We start from the raw sequence: 18,364 nt of genomic DNA on the forward strand, positions 1-18,364 counted from the left end.
CCTAAATCAGAACTAGAAAAAAACCCCAAACCCAAACCAAAACACATTACATAACCTGCTGTTATTGCGGGTGTTTTGCATGACCCCAAACTTAAGAAAATTCAAGGTAATTTTTTTTTTAAACGTTTGATGATGCAATGCTTATATCCACCTTACTTAAGATTCTCTTGTACTGAAACTCACAAATACATGCATAGCACTTCTTGCTTAGTGACAGTTTTTCACCAAGCACACTTAGGAACAGCTCCGTCTTCATAATACAATTCAAAAGACCAGGTTTAAATTAGAAAAATATTTCTTAACCTGTATTTCTTAACAATATAACATATTGTTATGTTATATTGTAGGAAGATATTACAGTAAGCTCTATCTATAGTTGCAATAGTTACAACTTCTAGAGATTTTCTTTAACATTATAAGAATTTTAAAAGCAAATTTTATGTTTTAAGTAGTACTGTATAATTTTTTTATGTAGGTAACAAACTAAGTTCTTAAAAGTCTGCAAGATGTGATCACACAAGCAGCCTCGCTTGCGTAACAGAGTTATTTTCCTTATGTCTGGTCTGTGGGACCAGGATGCACTTCTCTAAGGACCGACAAACACACCAAGCAGTTCTACAGGTTATCTCATTGTTTATTTAGTTATTCTTTCACAGTTACTCTAAAAATTGGATAATTCTATAAATTATTTTCCCCAAATGGGGAAACTATAAATAGTTTTTGCTTTGTTTTTAAATACTTTACAGCAATGGAACCAACTCGTGAAGTGCTCGGCGCCCCAAATTCTTACTGCAGTTCTCAGCATTTTGCAGAGCCAAATGTACTTTGCTCTCGGTCGAATGAAACCAGCTCTTGCATCTGATAGCTGCTCAAACAAGAGTCACTAGAATTTTCTACACTGAAAACACCAGACAATCTACACAATCCACAATCTGCACAATTTACAGCTCTATCAGCCAGATTTTTTTAAAAAGATATAAATAGGGTAACACTGTTTAAGTTAAAGCTAAACAGAACCTGTTGTGCCCTTAAGCTCTCTGCTGCAGCAGGAGCTAGAAAATTCGCTATTCCCTGAGCTCTGAGGTAGCACCTTGTATACTACACCCAAAGAAGAAAACAAAACACCAAGTTAATTTCAAGCTGTCTTCTACACAATGGGAAAAAGAAATGGCAAATCTGAAGTTGACCTTAGGAGAAACTGCTATATGTGTTACTTTCCAGAGTGAAACATGAAAATGAAAAAAAGGGAAGTTATAATTCAGTATTAGAGATTTTCACAAAAGACAAAAGTCCTAATTAAACAAAATGTCTGTGCCCATTTAAAAGGAGTTTCTGCCCACTGCAAACAAGCCCAGCATTAACTACAACAATCAACACCATCCTTTTATAAAATATTACCAACAGAAGCAGCTCCTATACAAAAATGATCACATTCTTCAAACCTCTCAGTTTTGATGTCAACAGGAATCATAAGCTTTATTTTAAAAGTGTTGGGTTTTTTTTTTACTGCAAGATTGAAAATGAATGGCAAAAGCAAAACAATCACTACTAAATAGCAAAAGACTACTGTGCAAAAGAACTGCAGTAGAAGTAGCTTTTAAAGAGTTTTATATTCATCACAAACAAAGCCATATGCTTGAAAACAGTGACAGGAAAAGAGCCACCTACATTCAGCCAAACCACTGACCACACGTAGTCAATAATAGGCCTAGCTTTTTTCATGCACTAACCTTTTTCTCTGCCACTAAAAACAGTTTTCTAATTCAGCTTAGGTCCAAAATCCCATAAATGTTACGGTTGGCAAAGCTGGCAGAGTTTCAAAGGCATTGCTAGAATGATATGTTTTAAATCTAAGAGGAAATAAAAGTATTCTCACTTTATCCTTCATCCAAAAAAACACATACTTGCCCAAAACTTCATCCTCTCTACCTTAATCTTCCAATGCATACCAGATGCAAACGTCCACTTTCAACATACAGTGCCATATGTTACAGAAACACCCACTGACCCATGATGAAATTAAAAAGTAAATCAACTGACTCGAAGTGCCATCAGATTAAAGATATAACCCCCAGACTCCCCACCACAGTGTTGAGAGCTCATTTTGAAGAACATGCTCAGGCATTTACTAATGACACTAAATTGGTTTCAATCTCATTAAAGCAAAGGAAAACAATAACGAAGAATAACACAAAATATAAACAGTCCATTATGTTTTTTAAACTTTTAGTTACTAACTACTATTATCCATGCTTTTAAAATCTTGCAACATAAATACTGAAGGATGCCTTGGCTAACAAACACAGTGAAAGACTTACAAATCTCTCTCTTGCTATCACCTCATCAAGCACTAAGACACATATGAGAGGTGGACTTTGGAAATTTCAGGCAGACCCAGAAAAGGAAATAGCTATTTCCCAATGAAAAGAACTGACAAAGAAGGGACTTTTATCCAGAGATAAGGACATCAAGGATAAGAGAGACAAGCATTATACATCACCATTAAACCACATTGAGGAGTTCCAATTACCTTTAATTAAATTCATAAATGTAAAATTTAAAACTTATATTAGTGCTAGGATTAACACTATCAAAATCAACATGGCAGAGCCCTGAGCCCCATTTTGATATAAGAAGCCAGAAAAAAACTCCTCAATAGCTTTGCTAACCTCTAACTCAGAAAGACCCGAGTCCAAACTTGAAGTTCCTGTGCTGGTTCTTGGACCCAGGCCTTTCAGCAGTGTCCATATGCATCGATTACTGCCTTCACATACAGCTGGGCAATTCTATGGCTCAGGGTATTACACACCAAGTGGCTGACAGACTGAAAATCCACACCACCTTACTTCACAGAAACTTAAAACACAGGCTTATACCCAGAGTCCTGCCTACAGCCTTCTGAAGGTAGTTTCTGAGACACAGACATACACATAAATACTTCAGACTGTATTCTAAAACTGCGAGCGATTAAGTAATTAATTCATCTTTTTCATCCTTGATAACATGAAGATTCAGAAGCGATTACTGTGGCTCCAAAAAGCAGCCTTTGCATTCACAGTAATAGCTTTCCTACCCACTTGGAGAAAGGGACAAGTGAACTGTCATCATACGCATTTGGGTTTTTAAAAGAAAAACTGTCAAATAGGTTTTTTCTCAACACAAAGAGAAAAGAAACACCAGCATACCTTTTTTTTTCCTTTTTAAGAAAGTGAAAACTTGAAAGAATTGCAGGAGATTTCAAAAATTATTGACCTTTTAACAAAACTGATTGCATTTTTATAAAGATACCTAGCATCAGGAAAAAAAGAAAAAAATCTATTTCTGTTTCAGGTGGTTTAAATGCCAGTTGTTAAAATTAATTCCCATGGTTTTACATGAAGGAAAAAAACCATCTGGAAGTAAGCAGCCTATACAACATATAATAATTGCCAAAGGCAATTCAAACTTCCTTAACCTTCTGGGGGTACAGGCCTCACCAGCTGCGTAACTCAAAAATAACTAACAGTTTTCTTTACATTTCAAGAGCAATCCCACCTTTCCCTGTTGGGCCATAACCCAAAATTTCATCCAAAGATATATGAAACACATACACAGTTGGAATGTATGGAAGGCATGGATTTACTTTAAATCAAACGCTATCTTGAGTCTCTCCATCCAAATAAAGGAAAAAAAGGGCACAGGAAAGGGCTGAAGACCTACCTGCATGAGAATGCACCTCAAAGCAGGATATTAAGAGAAAGCAGAGAACCTACAAGAATGGAAAAAGGACTGATCAGCAAAGAGAGCTGGCACTTAAGAGGTCAGGCGGCAGAAGTTAAATGAGAACTGCCAGGAGGCCAGGAAAATGGGTACTTACAAACAAAAGGTTTCTCAATAAGAAATAAAGAACAAGAAATCAGGAACTGGTGTCAACAAGGGGTAGAAATTAGGAGGACAGACCAAATATTAAATTAGCTTTTTGCATCATTTTTTCCTGTAAGAATAATGCTGTGTATGAGGACAGAGACAGAATACCTCATGGGAACAAGGACAAAGCACTGAAAATTACCACATCCATTACCAAAATGAAATGAGGCTGCTTAAAAAATTTCCATCCCAGAATACTGAAAAATAGGTTATAGATCAAAACTGCAAGCTCAGGCACAAGGATTCTCAATGAATAAGACATTTTCTGGGATAGCAGCCTAGGGTTGGAGAAGAAATGTAGAACCTGTATTCAAAAAAGTCCTGGTAACATGAACTCAGCGCTCTTCCAAGAATAACCAACAACTAGAACATGAAGAAAAAGCAGAATGAAAACGCAACCCAGATCTTTCCAAATGTAAATCATGTTATACTGGTTTATTTTCCTTTGATGCAATTCCTTGGTTAATGATAACATGAGTATCACATCTCTTAGCAAATTACTGGGATGGAGAAGACATTACTAGTGGTGGTGTTGGTGTTCCTCAAGGGTCTACTTTGTTTAGAATTTCCCTTTTCTACCTGGGTAAAAAAAAATACTAGCTTTTGGTTTGCTGTCAACACAAGCATTTAAAGTTTTGCTAATATGATAGAGAACCAAATTATTCAACAGGAAGAAGAGCAAGACCTTTTAGACTTAAGTGATTGAAGTGAAATGAAAAATAACAAAATAAGCATGACGATAAGGAGCTGTGAGTCAGGCCTCTGCTTGAAACAATGAAGGAAGAGAAGGACTGGCTATACTGGTTCAGCATCTAAGGATAATGAGCCACCAGTGAAAATAACTAATGCAACTTCAATATCTATATCCAGCACTGTATTATGAGCAAGAAAGTATGTTAATATACCTTTGTATCGTGGGCAACAACAATGATCTTGCTATTATGATACAAACTTTTACATCTACCACCCTGCTACCAAAAGGTTCTAACATGGAGGCTACCCCCTCTCTTGTCTGCCATCTACTCCTGCAACATCAGCAGCATGTCGCTGTGCCAAAGCTGCAGCACTCTGTACTAAAAATCTTTGCTATACACCATAGACTAACATTATCCAGTTTGTGGTACCCAGAGGGACATATTCTTATGAATGCTTACAGAATCAAGGGCTGTGATGACTGGCTGCGATTGTGAAGCACTGGACTTCATGCACCCAGTGGTCCCTCTATATCCTGGGGTTGTTGCTTCAGGAAAGGAATAGAAGGTACTAAAAGTGGCTACCATACTTTACCCTTAAAATAATCTTTTAATCAACTTCCATGAACCTGAGTACAAGATGCATTTTTCTATTAGAGCTGTAAAACCATGCAATGGTGAGTAAAAGACGTTTGAAGTCTCTCATACTTACAAAGCTTATTACCTGTCCCATTGGAAAAAAATTCAAGTCTCTATACATGCCTGTGAATTTGAATTGTGACACTATTATCAGTTTAAAACTGTAATGGACAGGAAATAAAAGTTTAAATCACTAAGAGCTTGACGGAAAAGATCTCCTTTAGATCCGATCTGGGATGTCTCAGGAGAACTTAAACAGATTTTAAGATGGTTAAAACAAATTAAATAGCCTATTATATATTACATTACATTTACTGTCCTACCATGCAGTTCACACTTCATAGCCTATAAAAATTAAATTTTCTAGCACAAATTGGCACTTATGATAGACCTGTACCATCTTCAAACACGGAAGTTTGACCATAGCTGAAAGTTGGCATCATTAGATTTAAGGACAAAGAAAGGGGGAGGCAATTCGAATCACATTTACATTTTGACACTGCTCTATGCAGATCTGTTACTGTATCGTTAGTGAGAGAGCTTGAAAAGTATCGTTTCTCAAGCGTAACAGACCTGAAGATGATTTTTTCCTTGTATTTTTTTCATGTAGGCTAATATTTGCTCATTTTAAGAAAAAAAAAAAAGAGGAGGGACTGGAAGAGACATCGTGATACTGCAGCAACTATTTTATTAATAGCCTGGTTTTAGATCAGGTGTTGAATATGAGTTCAAACCCATAAAAATTCTATGAAGAAAAGCCTTTATCCCAGCTGATCAAACTTGAATCTATTACTTTTAAAGCAATATTATGGTTGCATTTCACACATATCCTGGCTGGAAACAATAGGAAAAAGGATTTTCTGGGGCAGGATTGTCTTTGTGAATGAACACAGTCATGTAAGTAACACTTCAAAGATGTTCCCAATTCTCAGTTTCACCTACTTCAGCCATAAACTATCCTGACTCTTGTCCAAAACATTTAAGCAGCAGACAAAACCCAAAACCAAGTGAAAAATACATACTTCTGAACATACACAAATAGAATATTTTTTTTCCTCAACCTTGCTAAATGTCACACACAAACTTAGTACCCAACCTTATTTATTTCCTACCATCATTCACAAGGAAAGGTGAGAAAAGGCTTTCTGAAGTCCAATCTTGCTAAACAGTAATTTTAGTTCAGCTAAAAGTGGCTGAAAACAGACATCAGGCATGAAGGTCTCATTAAGTAAAACTCTTCTAAAGGTCAGTGGTTCCCTGTCTTTTACTGTAATTAAGCTTCAATTAACAAAATTGGCAGCCTTCTGTATCTCACAGGTCCAGCACTCTGTGCTTTCCTCAGCATCAGCACTGAAGTACCAGGCAGAGAACACAGGTCCAGAGTGGTTACTAGGTTGTGCTCCATTATTCCCCCTCAATGCAGGTTTAGAATTCCATTTTCTTCCGTAATTCGATGGTCTCAATGAGAACAGTTAGAACAAATCAGATGATAAAAATACCAGAAATTAACATATATGAGAAAAGTGGAAAAGGTGGGTGAAAGGGCAAGAAGGATAGGGAGGAAAAAAATTGTTTATGAACAAAGGTAACTCAAGGCCATGAAACCATCAGGTTTGCTGGTTTTTTTTTTGTTTGGTTTTGGTTTTTTTGTTTGTTTGGTTGTTGCAGGGTTTTCTGTTTTGTTTTTGTTTTCTGGTTTCTGGGTGTGTGGGTTTTGGGTGGTTTGGTTGTTGGTTTTTTTTTTTTAAGACGACAACCCATCCTTTCATTTTGTTCTAGTGTTTGTTCTAGTGTACTCTGCCTAGTACTTTCCTGCCCCACAGCAAGGTACTCTTGCTACACAAGTAAGTAACAGATGTGAACTGCAGATATGAATATTATTCTATGGTTTTATTTAATGATATCCCAAATTTTAGATAGAGAAGCGTGAAGATACGGAATGGTACTTTGTCAAGTATATTGCATGAAAAATTCTGCTAGCACTTTACAGAAAAGTCTATTATTTAAGAAGTGATGTATTTTTGCTGTTGCCTTTTCCTTGAGGAACAGCTGTTTTCCTTTTTCTGGGTGTTCCTGGGCCATATGAATATAAACAAATGTGTCATGAATAAAGCATGAGACCTGTTATGTTTCTCTTGTTTTGTTTATGTCTTGCCATCTTTACTGCCGCACATCATCTACAATTCACTTTGCACTAATATCACTACATGGGAAGTGGGGGGAACGCCTTCCAGAAAAACTCCGTGCATAAAATAAAGAACTAATAATTTGTACTCAAGATGCCAGCCAGCTAGAGATGGATACTTAAATACCCTGCTTTGATCAAGTACAACAAACCAGTAATCGCCTAAAACTAAGGCAAACAAAATGAGCATCCTAAGGAGAGATTAAGGATAGTTCAGGAAGCCACAGAGACAGGGCCAGGCCTGGGTATAAATTCTAGGACAGCTTTTTCCTTTCTTCTTCAGAGGAAAAGCTTCAGATCAACACAACAGACTGGTCTCTGACAAACAGAGATTAGTAGCTCCTAACCCGTTACCACACTAGTGTCTAAATAATCCAAGCAAAGACCTATCTGTTATGACTGTTGCTATCAACTGTTCCCAACCAACTAGAAACAGATGCATCTTTCTTCCTTTTCTTGAGGTTAGCTGGGTTCTTTTTATTCTTCCTCTTGGAGAAGTAACTAAATACATAAAAAAAAGCAATAGGTTCAGGTTAGATTTTCATCTTTCACTGGAAAAGTATTACGCTATATCAAGCCAAGTTATGCTCACTTATCTTGCTTTGGGAGATACCAAAGAACCCCCTTACCTGCAGGTAAGCTCTGTCTCCGTAACAGAAAAAAACACAACTACAAATTCAAGTGGGATGAGGAAATGGGGGAGAGGAAAAAAAAACACAAACCAAACAAAGAAAGATCTTTAGTTTGGCACCACACTTACAGCAGTGGAGTCACCATATTTGTTTTTCAAAGGGATGCTAATGGATGGAATTGTCTTAACTGAAGTCCTATGAAAGTAAGAACTCTTCCAGGCTACTGGAAGTTACTACAAATTGGAACAGTAATTACAGGGGAGGGACTGGCTAAACATTCATAGGAAATATTCCCACTATAATAGAGGTGCATCTTTCTCAAATGTGAATCACGGATTCAGATGCTCTTTTCTAACAGCAGTAACAGGAGCTTCTCTTGCTCCTCGTCACTCACCCAGCTGGGGTGTGTGTGGCCACCCAGCAGAATGGCTAATTCACCAGTTGAGCAGGGTAAGCAGGAGCTACTATAATGATGCAGCTACTACTGAGAAAAATGGTATGGGCCAACGACTAACAGTTTCTAAGATTATCACCAAAAATAAGATATCTGACCTCAAACAACACTAACAATGTCCTGATTTTCAAAATGCTGAGAGCAACTGCAAGCCTCATCTTAGTCAGTGGAAGATACTGCTGTTCAGTGTTTCAAATCAGCACAAAGTAGACAAGGAAGGCTTGCAGTTATTCTCCAAATCCCCTTAACTCAGTCATTCTGAACTGCATCCCTTTAGATACACAAATAAGTAGTTTTAGTCCATAAAGCTCTCAAACATTAAACAATTACCAACTGGAGTATACTTGTAGTTGCTCGGTATCAAAGCCTTCCATAAAGAATGACAATCTAATGCAGATTTGGACAATGGTAAGTTAAACACAGGTCTTTATTTTAAATGCCACTGCAATAAAATTAAAATAACTGAAATACAGGTATTAAACTCTGCATGTGTGACATGAACCACATGAAAGTTAATCTCGCCTAATACCTCCAGTTCTACACATTCTCTTTAAAAGCTTTTTCCATTTAGACTCGGTGCCAGTAAACGATGCATTTTATTTTGCCTTATTTAATAGACTAGCTGCGTAAAAACAAGGATGTCAATAACAAGTAGTATTTTAACTCTCTCACAATGGTACGTATAAAAGAAAATTGTATTTGGCCAGCAAGGTCAAAATGGAAATCAATACATTCTAAAATTCTTCTATTGCACAGCACTAACAATTTGTGTTTGTTCACTTTTCAAAGACTGAATGACTTTGTTCTCCAAGCTTCCCTGAGCACTCAAGTCGTACTAGTAAACTGCATTTGCTTAATGCACAAGTAAAATCAACTACCCGTTAATACAGCTAATCACTGTATATAAGTTACAGAGTGCTTAGGGAAAGAGAAAAAAAAAAAAAACAAAAACAAAAAAAACCACCAAGGGAACCAAAGAGACAACAGTACATTAATGGATAACTTTATAAGTAAAGACTTAAGAGTTTCAAGGGAAAACAAGTTAACTTTTAACACCCAACCCTAACAATTACAAAAACTAAGCTTCAAGAACTAATTTTTTCTTGTCACAAATGTTAAATTGTTGCAACAAATAAGAATTTTTAAAAACTTTCAAATTATAAGAGGTTTTACATTTAAAATGAGTAGCAAATTATTTTAGTTAGCAGGTAATTTTCTTCTGAAAACTAAAGCGCTGAATAGGCGCTATGAACTAACAGCTACTGAATATCATGAGCAAGTCTGCAGCTGTGTGCTGTCTTAGCAGATACATACTGTTTAACTTTTACCTACCTCATTATGGTGGTGAAGGAAACAATGAACTGCAGTTTTCAGCATTCATTTATTTATTTTAAAACAATGGCAGTAAAGGCAGTAAGCACAGACATAATCCTCCTGAAAAGCTGATTTTACATCTAAGGCTTACTTTCTGTTTGCTTAGGACCCTCCTGAAATAAGTCAGTGCAGCAAAACAAAGTTAGAGTCCTTTGCCAGTATAGTATACTGAAATCAGTAAGGCATTTCTAATGTAAACCTGAAATTTGCAAAGCAGTTACTACCACCATTTCCTTTTTCACACATTTACAAGCAGATGAAAAATTTCACAGAAAAGACGCAGAGTTTAATATCTGTTCAAAGCTGAGGTTCTTTAAAACCCTGAGTAAATGCTATTGAACAGATTGTCTGTAATAAAGAAGTTTCCATCCTACAGAAACACAAACACCATTCGTATATGAAACATCTTTCTCAGCACACATCCACCTCTCCATCTCAGAGGTTTAGTCTCAGCCTTGCCAATACACATCTGTCTTCACCCATGTGAACAGGTATTGGCAAATGTTTATGAGAGAGGCCCTGAGCATCTTAAAACCCTCTTTAAGTTCAGTTTTGATTTTGGGTAACAGTTCTAAAAAGAAAGACTTTTAGAAATATTTTAAAGAGCATCTGTTCCTAAGTTTCAGAAGTGAACTTCATGTATATCACATGTGCCCTAACCAGGCAATCCATAAAGTCAGATCTTTACTATCAGAATCATCAGCAGAAGCATTCAGTGCCGACAGATGAGTTTCAGAAAAAGTTGGTTTGTAATTCCTTTACATAGGAAGCTAGTCTGATATTAGGCACTATATGATCACTCAAGTTCAGCTGATTTATCAAAATATGTTAACTCTCAATAATAAGTGATGATTTTTATAGGAACAGACAGTCAAAGTAAAGAGACTTACTAGAAGCCCCATATTCTTCCTCTCAAAAAGACAGGTTAATACATGCATTGCGCAAGAAGGAGAATCCGCCTCATGGCAGCCCCAAGCTATGTTGCTCAGAACGTGACCGTTGCCAGCCATAACATGGAAAAACCCTTGTATCAAATTCCAAAGAATGTGCTCTCAGTAGAGGATTCAGCATGTTGAGGGAAGAAGTTCCAAAAGGAAGTTCCAAGATGACACCTTAAAAAAGTTACAGTAATTTTTGTTAATTTTATTTTAATGTAGTGGTTTTTTTTTATAAATGAAATTGAAAAAATCCTAAAGGTTCCTTTTTGGTTTAGATTTTTTTAAAAGTACAAAAGCAGACAATGCACACACACCCCCAATATCTTCACATAGATCCAAACGTTCAGTCTTAATAAACACAACAGTGATTACACTCATTTTCAACAGCACTGAAGACAGTTGTACAGCAAATCAGCCAGACGAGCAATGAAGCATCATACCTTCTCAGTTATGAAGATTATCAGAGATGCCACCAAGAATCTGGGGGGCAGGAGGGGATTTACCAGTGCTATGAATGGAGTAATGACTGTAGAGCTTTAGAGCCTATGCAGGTAATACATAAAACTAAAGAAACTAGGAGTCGTTATGGCTTTTCAGATATGTTTATATAACTAACACCTTCAAACATTCAGAGCAAGACTACAACACAGTGTTAGATACGTACAAAATTAAATTCCTGGTAATCTGCTTTTCATCATCTTAAGATTCTACTCCACAGGAATAAGACTGACCAAAAGCAACCAAAGACCCTCCACTTTTTCCTCTCCTCTGCTATGCAGTCAATAAACTCCGATAAAACAAACACCACAAATGGAATAATTACTGAATTCAAACACAACCGTGGCCACTTCCAGTGTTATTTTTTTCTGTGGTATATAACTGTGTCACAATGAGTCCTCTCCATAAATCTCAAGCCCAAGTTTTCAAACAATCAGAACATAAGAACCAAATAATTCTATTTGACCTTCATTATTTAGGTCTGTGTGCCAGGTCTAATCAGTTCTCATAAGCACATTCCACTTTCTAAAACACAGACTGTAGAAATACATTTTTCAAACTAAAAGGAGCAGAATGCATTGTTTTGATGCTACAGCCTGAAGCCCTCTATCCGAGTTTTATCAAAGTATACTCTACCACTGATCAAAACAGCAATGACAACTTAATGTTCTTTAAAGTTATATATTGCTGCATAAACTTCCCACTTTTGTCTTGCGGCCTCCGGCTCAGCATGTCATTGGGAGTACATTCAAAGGTCAAGAGACACTCTTTCAGAAGCCCTCTGTTCCCAAGTGGCAGCTCTAATGATGGCAGGAGTGGGGAGTAGAGCGGGGTAGATTAATTCCATCAGGGCTCTGTTCTTACATACCCTAGAAAATTCAGGTTGTCATTTCTTCTGTCAGATGTTTGAAAGACTACTTTGTACATTACTGTATGAACTATTTGTATGTGGTAGTAGCATTTCCATGCTGCTCTACTACTGATTTCTTTATCATCTAAAGATCTCTTCCCGCTCTAGTATTGAAATCAGTATTTCACTTCCAATCTCCTTCCATTTAATATTTTGCATATGCCATGTGACTGTCTCACTTTAAGTGATTTTAAGTCACTTAAAGACAGACTTTAAGTGAAGTCTGGAAGTCTGGAAGACTTGCAAGACAAAATGAAATTTTTTTTTTAATCTGTATTAACATTTTAATGAGAAATCCCAAACTGAGTGTACTAGAAAAATATTATGCAACTTTATGTTTAGTGAAATGTGTTGAAATGAGTTGTAGTTCAGACTTATTTAATAAAAATGCATAAGAACGTGCAATATAACAACCATGCTTCTACAGTTATATTTAAGATCTCTGATATCTCCATAAAATTTCAAGCTTCGGATGAATGCTTCTCATGACTACTTAAAGCACTCTCAACATCTTGACAATTCCTGTGTGCCCCCCACAGACAAGAGGAAAACCCCTGGAGAAACAAGGCTTACAGCGACTTGAGAAATCAAGGACTACCAAACAGAAGCAAGAGCCAGGATTCAAAAGGCAGTACCAAATCTCTTAACAATAGAGAATCCGGTTCAATCTGCTCCCATATGCTCAGGAATGTGCAAATCATCCAAGTAACTCAACATTAGAAGCAGCACTGAAACTCCTTTATCGTGGCACAACTCCCTCATTTCCTACCTAAAAGCCCTTGAGGGGGACAGCTACCAGGGGGAAAGCCCATGGCCCACAGCTCAGAAAACATACGTGTTCATGCAAAGATTTTGATTTTCCCAAGCAGAGTACTGCAAAGCCAGAAGCACAACAGGCTTGAGAGCACCACTGGTAATAATTAGGTTGGCTCTTCTCTCCTCCGTCCTGATTTCACCTACACCTCACCAGGTTTCTTAGTAACTCCTTTGCAGAAAAGGGAACAGTAGGAAAAAAGCGTGGGGTCAGATTCTGTCAGTTTGATGCATGATGACTTTCACGTGGAACAGCAAGGAACAAATGGCAACATTGGCCCATTCTCAGAAATGAGTTTCAAAGCACAAAAACATAGATATCTGGGACTTTGATGCTTCAGAGGAAATAAAAAAATTAAAATAAGAATTGGGCAACAGCAGATGACAGGCAGCCTTACACTGACATATCTGTACCCTCTAAAATGATGTTCATACAGGAATACAATATAATAATAAAGTGGTTTAGTGATTAGAACTCACATGGTATCATGTTCAGAGATGTCTCTCTCCAGACATGTCATGCCACCATAATTCTCACTAAGATTCTGTGGCCAGTAAGAATTATCACATGAAAAGGGAACCTTTACTGGTCAATCTCTGCCCAGATCATATGAAGAACTCAAATGAAATTAATGTGGTCTGAAACACTGATGTACAGCACCCTACTCTCAGACACTCTTGGATCTATTCATGACCTTGGTAATTACATGAGCACACTGTTCATGTTTTAAATACAGCAAAACCTCAACTAGGCAGAGATTTTTTCAGATTAAAGCATCACCAAAACCAAAGTAGGGACCTAAGAAAGAGTGTGATTGATCCAAAGTCATTATCGTCTTGCTAAAGTACGTAAGAAAGAAGAAAAAAATTGAAATCCATAAAGTTAAATTACAATTTTGAGCCATTTTTAAATATTGTAAAACTTGTGTTAGACAATTCAAACACTTGGCCATTAGGCTTTTGCTTCAATAGGATTTTAGCCTTCAATTTATTGACATGAAACCTCAATGCCAGTTTCAGTTTGTCCCTGATCACTTTTCCAAATCTATAATGACCACAGAAGTTGTTTTAAGATCTATGTTTTATAAAATTGCAGGTACTTGGAGGTATGATGCAGCAAGCCCTATCACAGGTTTTGTTGGGTGGGGGTTTTTTTTATTTGTTTTTAACTAAAAACATGCTCATTGAAATAGCTTAATTTCCAAATACTTTTTCCAGTGATTGTGCTAAATTACAATAGCAAAGTTTTAGATGGAGTTTTTTAGTCCAATAACCCTAGTACACAAAGCAATATTTGAATACATAATTTAAATGTTACAATGAAAGACACTGATGGCTTCTTCCAACTGTTTCCTATTAGTTTTCAGATTAATGAATTACAACACATACATACTTAGCACATGCATTTTTGAGAACCTGCTGTGCGTCACCACGAGGAATACCACAGGCCATTGTTGAAAGAGATAGTTTTGTTGGGGTTTTTTTTTTTGTTTCTTAACGTCATTTCTGCTACAGTTACAGGAAATATTTCAGTTCCAGTATGCCCAATAGAAGCCTATCTGGAAGAAGTGCTGGAACAAAGAAGGCATATATTAGAACAACATTTTAAGCTTCAAATATAGCTTTAGAATTTTTCTGGTTTTGCTACCAGCATCCAGTGACATTCCACGGTATACTAGAAGATGTTGTACGATACTAACAGAGAGGTTTTTAAAAGCTCCTCAAGGGGTGGGTGGGGAAGTGAAAAAAAAAAAACAAAAAACCCCAAGAAGGGGCAAGCAGACAAATAAAGAACAGTGAGCAGCTCTATGTGCACAGATGACTCACTCTGACAGGTATGGGTATAAAGGGAAAACTTCAGTTAATGAAAATTTCCAGGTATTTAATGGAATTTTATTATCTGTCTTCACTTCCCATAAATTTAAAACACTCAGAAGTCCTAGAAGTTCTCCTGAGAATTTAACCCAAACCAAATGTTTGAGCAAGGTAGACTCTTATAAAATCTCACACAACCAATATCCTTTAATTAAACAGGTACCACTGTGTTTGGGCATGCATGAAAGCTAATCTGTGAGGACTACCATTTGTACAGTTACTACCCAGTGCTTTGGTCACCTCTAATTAGGTCACAAACTCCAATGACAGTCAGTAACAATCCATGTTCCCCTTTTTTTCCTAACTCTTCAGAGATGACTCTGCTATAATTTCCTAGGGGAAATTTTTCTTATAAAACATTTCAGTCCTTACAGGCTGTCAGGACAGGGCTGTATTGGAGCTTACACAAGATCAAAACATGTAAAAGTCTTTTCCTCCTAGAAATACAAAGAATGTCTTAAAGATACTATCAGGTATTTTTATTGCACTTCTACATTCATATAGCATGATTACTGAAGCCTTATTAATCCTGATGTGAAAAAAACCAATACAGTTACAAGCAAGTGTGGGTAAGTTTTGTATTGATTTAGGTTAAAAAAAAAAATATATATATATATTTGTTGTTGTTGAACATAAGAGCTAATGTAAACCTTAGTACACTGACTCATGGTTTTATACAGTAAACTGAATCTAGAAATGAATTATTAAACAGAGCATGTATTTTAGAGATTTGTGCAAGAAAGACTTATTTTTAATAATCAGGCATCAACCTACTTCAAGGAAAACAATGTGTTATGACAATAATGAAAAAAGATTTTTATTTAGGAGTCCATGCTCCTTTAAATAGTCACATACTTACAGAGTGCAAAGCTCATGTAACCTAATCTATGTTTTCCTCAAATCCCCACAAGTCCATTTACTTAAAAACACCACACTCCTGGATGGGTGCCTGGCGTACCAAACCTGTCCCGTCGTGCATATTTTTATACATGTTACTAAATTAGGAAAGCAGAGTGGACTAAGGTTATGCCAACTCTGAAAAAAGAACAGGGTCTGCATCAGTTTGAGCCTTTGCTTTTAAAGTCACAATCATAATTTAAAAATTTTGAACTTTATTAAATATCAAAGCAATCTACCCTAAGCAAGAGGCAGTAATAAAAGCAGAAGGGAAATACAGGGGGAACGGAGGGGGGAGCGCCAAATTTATTCCCCCCCATTTTGAAGGCTCTAAATCAAAGTACGGAAAACAAGTTTAAAAAATTAGTTAGGACTACATATTTTAATACCAGGGTGTAGAATAAGAATAGAGTTATTGGCATGCTGTACCCATGATCTGTGGAAACCTACTGTGAAAAGAAGGTAGGGAAGAAGTTGGTTTTATATCCCTTTAATTAAGATTTACTGAAATACCTTATATTGAGCCCTATTCAGAATTACTAAGTTGGGTATTCAAGACGTTTTTACCAGTGAAATACTGGTATGAATAGTAAATACAGATATTGTACTTCACAGCAACTTAAAAAAGGTGAGAGAAATGAATATGCAGTTTGCATGTCAAAGTTTCTCTTGCCCCCAATTAGCAAAGCAAATTCCTAAGCAAAACAGACCTAGCAATAATCAGCTAACATTCCAAGGGTTACTTTTAAATAGACAAAGCAGTACAAAAATTATAGTTCAATTTATAATTTTAATAATGATTGAATTCTTCTTGTCATTACCGCTGAAGTTACCTATGCAACAGAAAATGATCTATTTATTTACCTGTAAGCTACATTTTTCAGAATTCATCTGCATGAACTCTTCTAGCCTTCTGGAAGTGCAAGCTGTTTCAGTTACAAAACCCACTCACCTTACCGCTATTAATTTCCTATTAACTTACAGGATTAATTATGGAGAGATAATTATTAATCTCCTAATAATGGGTGGAAAGACTCAATCCTCCCCAATATTAAATATGATCAACCTCAAAAAGGTGTGGTCTTAACAAATGGAATGGAACACCCAAGTTCTATTTCTGGCTAACACTGACTCCTGCTGTGGCCTGGAGCAAATCACTTCTGTTAAAAACACTTTTTTCCATTCTGCAAAATGAGGATAACACTCCCTTATCAGCTTCACAGGATCTTTCTCAAATGCTTTGAAGATGAAGTTTTATAAGCCTACAAATGTATTTTAATGAGGTTTAAACTGACTATATTTCTAAAACAATTTGCCTTAAAAAAGAAAAGGATTTGAACACAAATGAAATGAAGACTATATGTGCTGTTTATCTCCCCTAAATATTATTGTAGTATGCACTTTAAAAATACAAAAGGCAGATGAATAAATTTTCCTTTGGATTCTATCTAAGTGAAGCAAAATGGCAACAAGTGGATGCAATATGCAGAAGTCTCCAGAGGCAACACGGAAATGTCAATTTGAAATGGAAGCCACACATTTCCTTATATGGGGAAGAAAGGGCATTTGCTAAACCTGCCTTTGACTCTTGCAGAGAGCTGTACCCCCCTTCAGCAACAGCAACTGCTGGTGCTCCCCAGTCACCTGCTCTTTCACTTTGCAGATTAAAGAAACCACACTGCACAGTTTACATGAAGTTTGGTATTATCTGACTGCATTTTAATTTTTTTGCCCGATCAACGCGCTCAACTGTTGGTTTTTAATGTTCCCTGACAACACATAGGGAAACTTGGTCTAGCCCACGTAAAGACAACTGCCAATACATATTTTTTCCCTTCAAGAAGGGGAAACTTTGCCAAAAGATGGGCTGGGATCATAAGCCATACCCTGTTCTTTGCTTAATTACTTAGCTTTTGCTCTTGACTTGGCAAAACATTAAGCTTTTCATTTTAGTAAATCTATAATTAACTCCAACATGTGCTGAGTAAACATAACCTCATTTTTAATTAAATCTTAGAATAAGATGCTACAACTTGCCATTTCTAAAGAGAAGTATTTCTCAAGTAATGTGCAATAAAAAAATCTAATCCTTGTCAAACACAAAACGTAAGTCCAACTTTGAGTATAAGCCACCCTCTTAAGTCATCTGTTGTCCAAACGTGCATTCACTAACTACAAGACCAAAAAGTAAACCTGAAGAGCCATCACTTCACATCAGAAGTTTACAAGTCCAAAGTCAAATAAAATCTAAATGGTAACACAGCAAAACTGAGAGAGAGCGTTGGCTCTTGGACTCTTGAAGAATAATTTTTCCAGTATATCTCACTACTTTTTTTTTTTTTTTCAAATGATGCAGTAATTCTTACACAAAGAGATAATAAATACAATTTCTCAAGCAGGAAAGGAGTTGAAATATCCTATGCATTATAAACATCACAAATGGGAACTTTCTAATTAGTCATTTGTAAGTAAGAAGATTCAGAAAATTTACTTCTGAGAACACATTCATATAGGACTAACTCCACAATTCTACATTAAAATGAGACATGAA

General features: G+C 36.4%; 1 protein-coding gene across 4 annotated transcripts in view; it reads right to left on the minus strand.

Moving 5' to 3' along the window:
* LRRC28 (leucine rich repeat containing 28) overlaps positions 1–18,364 on the minus strand; it is a 54,128-nt gene that overhangs the window by 20,495 nt on the left and 15,269 nt on the right. The window lies entirely within an intron of this gene.

The sequence above is a fragment of the Phalacrocorax carbo genome, chromosome 7 (assembly GCF_963921805.1).
Source record: "Phalacrocorax carbo chromosome 7, bPhaCar2.1, whole genome shotgun sequence".
NCBI lineage: Eukaryota > Metazoa > Chordata > Aves > Suliformes > Phalacrocoracidae > Phalacrocorax > Phalacrocorax carbo.